At 38.2% G+C, this 5456-nt stretch overlaps 1 pseudogene; it reads left to right on the plus strand.

Moving 5' to 3' along the window:
* Nucleotides 1–200: 200 nt before the first annotated feature.
* LOC129512406 (ATP synthase subunit d, mitochondrial-like) lies at nucleotides 201–734 on the plus strand (annotated as a pseudogene).
* The last annotated feature ends 4722 nt before the right edge of the window (nucleotides 735–5456 follow it).

The raw sequence follows: 5456 nt of genomic DNA on the forward strand, positions 1-5456 counted from the left end.
AGTATATAGTATTGGCACAAAAATAGACATGCACGTCAACTGAACAGATTAGAGACCCCAGAGGGGTGCCTGGGTGGCACAGTAAGTTAAGTGCCCAACTCTTGGTTTTAGTTCAGGTTGTGATCTCAGGCTCATGAGATAAAGTCCCACAAGAGTGAGCCCCTAAAGACTGATGCCAGGGCTCAGTGAAGGATCTCAAGATGGCTGGGCGAAAACTTGCTCTAAATACCATTGACTGGCTAGCTTTTGGGGAGATCACACCCCAAAATCAGAAGGCCATTGCCAACTCCCTGAAATCCTAGAATGAGACGCTTACCTCCAGGTTGACTACTCTTCCTGAGAAATCACCTGCTATCAACTGAGCTTACTACAAGACCAATGTGGCAAAGGCTGGCTTGATAGATGACTTTGAGAAGTTTAATGCCCTAAAGGTTCCTCTACCAGAGGATAAATACACTGTCCAGGTGGATGCTGAGGAAAAAGAAGATGTGAAAAGTTGTGCTAAGTTTTTGTCTCTCTCAAAGGCCAGGAGTGAAGAATATGAAAAAGAGCTGGAGAAGATGAAGAACATAATTCCATTTGATCAGATGACCATTGAGGACCTGAATGAAGTCTCCCCAGAAACCAAATTAGACAAGAAGAAGTATCCCTATTGGCCTCACAAGCCAATCAAAAATTTATATAAGAGCTGGAGAGAAAGCTCCAGCCCTCATATTATAAACCTTGGACATTAGAAATAATGATATGGTGAAAGAAAGGAAAGAAAGAAAAAGAAGAGAAGAGAAGAGAAGAAAGAAAGAAAGAAAGAAAGAAAGAAAGAAAGAAAGAAAGAAGAAAGAAAAAAGAAAAAATAAAGAAAAAAAGAAAAAGAAAGACTGAGTGCCATGTCAGGCTCCCCACTCAGCACAGTCTGCTTAAGATTGTCTCTCCTGCCCTTCCCCACCCCACTCACCCTCTCTCATTCCAAATAAATAAATAAATAAATAAATAAATAAATCCTTTTTAAAAAAGCAATAGAGACCCCAGAAATAAACCCATGATAATATAGTCAATTAATCTTTGACAACGAGGCAAGAATACACAATGGGAAAAGACAGTCTCTTCAACAAATGGTGTTAAGAAAACTGGACAGCTACATGCAAAAGAATGAAACTGGACCACTTTCTTACACCATGCACAAAAATAAATTCAAAATGAATCCAGACCTAAATGTGAGACCTGAAACCATAAAAATCCTATAAAAGAGCACAGACCGTACCTTCTCTGATATTGGCCATAGCAACTTTTATCTAGATAAGTCCCCTGAGGCAAGGGAAACAAAAGGAAAAATAAACTATTGAGACCATATCAAAATAAAAAGATTCTGCCCAGCAAAGGAAACAATCAACAAAACTAGAAGACAATCTACTAAACAGGACAAGATATGTAAATAACATATGATAAAGAGTTAGTATTCAAAATACATGAAGAAGTTATATAAATCAACACCAAAAACAAACCAATTTAAAAATGGGTTAGAATAGAATAGACATTTCTCCAAAGAAGACATCCAGATGGCCTATAGACACATGAAAATATGCTCAACATCACTCATCATTAGAGAAACGCAAATCAAAACCACAATGAGATATCACCTCATACCTATCAGAATGGCTAAAATCAAAAACACAAGAAACAAGTGTTGGTGACGATGTGGAGAAAAAGGATCCCTCTTGCACTCTTGGTGGGAATGCAAACTGGTGCAACCATTTTGGAAAACAGTATGGAGGTTCCTCAAAAAAGTTAAAAATAGAATTATCATATGATCCAGTAATTCCACTATTGGATATTTACCCAAATAATATGAAAACATGAATTCAAAAAGATATATGCACCCCTATGTTTATAGCAACATTATAATAGCCAGATGATAGAAGCAGTCCAAGCATCCATCAACTACTGAATGGATAAAGAAGAAGTGGTATGTATGTGTGTGTGTGTGTGTATACACTGTATAGACAGATAAAAGATAGATAGATAGATAGATAGATAGATAGATAGATAGATAGATATGATAGATAGATAGATAGATACTATATGTAAAAGAGAGAGAGACAAACCAAGAGCAAACTAGAGAGCAAATTGATAGTTACAGAGAGGAGGTGGGTAGAGTGAAATAGGTGATGGAGATTAAAAAGTACACTTGCGATGAGCATTGTGTGTTGTATGGAAGTGCTGAATCACTATATTGTACAACTGAAACTAATTTAACACTGTATGTTAACAATAGTGGAATTAAATTTTTTTAAAATAATGATTATCAGATATGGGGAAAATGATGCAACTATATACTGTCCACAAAAAATTAAATTAAATTAAAGATAAAGTAACTTCTCATTCTATTCCTGCTTTTCTTTTTTCCCTCAAAAGGGAAAACTTGCCACAACACGAAATTAACTTGTACAAATGTTTACTGGCTTCTTCCTCAACTAGAATTCAGTCTTTGTGATAGCATAAGTTTCATCAGTCTTGTTCGATTTCAATTCTTCCAATATCTAGAAAAGAACTGACATAGAGTAGGTGGTCAATAAATGCTTGAATAAATATTTGGATGAGTGGGACAGATGCCCATCTTCTCTTGTACCATTCTTCTCAGCTGCACAATCCCAAAATGGCACAGCTACAAGGAAAAGTAGCAGTTTTTTTCAGGTTTTACATCTGCTTCTGAAGGACCCCTCTCTTCTTTGTTAGAGACACTTGTTTCAGGAGCCTCAGAGAATATTTGCCCATTGGAGAATCCTAGGAGTCAGAGACTTGAAAGGGAAGTATCCACTTACCAGTTGTTGGCCTCACTCCTAAATAGTATGAGGCAGTGTGTTAGAAATCTCCAGAAAAACAGAAAATCTCTCTTTCTCTCTCTTTCTCTCTCCATACATTATAGCTGTTTATTTCATAAAAATGCAGAACATGGATTTTTTTTTCCAACAAGGGAGAACACAAAGGAATAACTACAGCCACCATCCATTACAGATCTATGGTCACATGTCAGATTGTGAGTCCCATCACAATGATGGGAGGCAATGATACGGTTAGTGAGGCAATGATACTGTTCACAGGAATCCAAAATTGGTCTCAAAGTATCTCTGTCTACTTGCTGGAAGTAGTAAAGAAATGAATTATTCTAGAAAAAAAAGTAGAAAATGTTAGATATAATAAATCATGAAGGAAACAAAATTAAATAGCTCTCAGTAGCAAAAGTTTAAAAAAGTATTATGAATTTATGCTTATATCCTTCTGGAGGTTGGATGTGATGAAAGAACAGTAGCATGTGACAAGTAGGCCCTACTACTGGTTGAGGATAACATGACCTTCCGGAATTGTCACTGTGACATGTACGATACTACTTTGTCCTTTGGGAACATCTTGAATTGGAGATTCATCCTCTCTCTTGTCCTATTCAACAGCTCCACTGGCTTCAGAAGTATCACTCCATCTACTACTGAGAGAGAGACAAAGACAAAGAGACAGAGATGTTTATGTTAAGGAATTGGCTCACAAAATTAAGGGAGCTGATATGTCTAAAATTTATACAACAGGCCAGCAGACTGGAGACCCGGGGAAGAATTAATGTTCCAGCTTAAGCCCCAAAGCAGCCTGGTAGCAGAAGTCCCTCTTCCTTGGAGACATCAGTCTTTTTTCTTTCAGGGCCTTTGACGGATTGGATGAGGCCCACCCTCATTATAGAGGGTCTGCTTGACTCAAAGTCTACTGATTTAAATGTTAATCTCAGCTTTAAAAAATACCTTCACAGGGCAGCCCTGGTGGCTCAGCGGTTTAGTGCCACCTTCAGCCCAGGGCTTGATCCTGGAGTCCTGGGATCAAGTCCCACATCGGCTCCCTGCATGGGGCCTGCTTCTCCCTCTGCCTGTGTCTCTGCCTCTCTCTCTCTCTCTCTCTCTCTCTCTCTCTCTCTCTCTGTCTCTCATGAATAAATAAATAAAAATCTTTTAAAAAAATACCTTCACAGAAACATTTAGACTAGCATTTGGCCAAACATCACGGTGCCATGGCCTAGCCAAGTTGACACAAAGAATTAACCCTCACAGGCAGGATGACAGAGCTTCAGTGGATACAAGTAAGGTAGAGGGTCCTGTGGTACAAGATTAGAAACAAGGGCATATGTGAAGAAGAAAGTTTTAAGTACTTCCTGGCAGATTCTGAACCTCTCTTAAGCTATTTTTTATGCAATTTTTGGAAGGAGAATCAGAGAACAGAGCCAAGTTCATTGAATCACTACATTGTACACATAAAACTAATATAACATTGTGTGTCAACTATACATACATACATATAGAGAGAGAGAAAGGAGATGGAGCCAAGTTCAGCAATGGGAGCCCTAGCTTTCCAATCCCGTCTCAGCCAAGAGCTGATAGAAGCTAGGTAGCCCTGAATCCCCAACTTTGACTGTAGTGACCCTCCTCCCTAGTGGCACTCTATTCTTGAGCACTCCTGAGGAAGTAGTAATTAACAGATAAGTATATTGAAAGGGAGACTGTCTAAATAAGCAAACTTAAGTGGCACACTAAAAAAGGCTGCCCAGATAAGTTTGAAAAGCTTGTATTTTGGGTTCATATTACTCCAGCTGGTGACCTTCACCAGTTAGATTCCCTTTATGACTCAACTGAGGCAGATGCTCTGTTATCACAGGTGTTTTGTCAGGCTCTAGGAGGCACAAGCGAGGAAAGGAAAGGATAAGATACAACCGCTTCAGGAAAGTGGGAGCTAATGAAAGGCCAGACCGGGTGTCAGAGGAACAGAATTATAATAGGTTTTAACACCTCTCTGGATAATTTGGGACAAGATACTTAATCTTCAAGTCTCAGTTTCCCCTCTGATTCTCTCCCAGCCTTACAATTTCATAGGATTTCTAATCTCAGATGCTCTTCTGTTCATAAGGGCCTGAGAGGCACCTCTCCTAATGCCTGATGTTAACCCTGTGTGCCTTCAAATACACCACTGCTGCTGATTTTATTTCTACCACTTGAGTTCTGAAAAACACGTGTTAAAAAAACACTGATTTTCTCCACAACGGTGAGTCAGAAAACAGGTTCTGAATTGCTTTACACATACACTGTATGTTTATCTAATTATAAATGGAAATAGTACTGTGCCAGTGAGAAAAATGAAGCTAGGAACTATCAAGAGAATCTGATCATATTTCCAAATATCATTACCTTCTTTAATATTTTGGCTTCAAATAAACTTCTAATATTTAGAGAGTTGATTTTTCTTTTTTAATATTCTTGCCGCTCACTTGATTCAGAAAATCTCCTGTTGCTATGGAAGTCAAATGGGTTTTTCATCTGTTTTAAAATCCTCTCTCATGCCTTTACAACTAAAAGGCAGACCTAATTATAATGCGAAGCATCTAAGTGTTAAGATCTTGTATGAAATAAAAAGTACTTTTTTTGATTCAG

The sequence above is a fragment of the Nyctereutes procyonoides genome, unplaced genomic scaffold, assembly GCF_905146905.1.
Source record: "Nyctereutes procyonoides isolate TBG_1078 unplaced genomic scaffold, NYPRO_anot_genome, whole genome shotgun sequence".
NCBI lineage: Eukaryota > Metazoa > Chordata > Mammalia > Carnivora > Canidae > Nyctereutes > Nyctereutes procyonoides.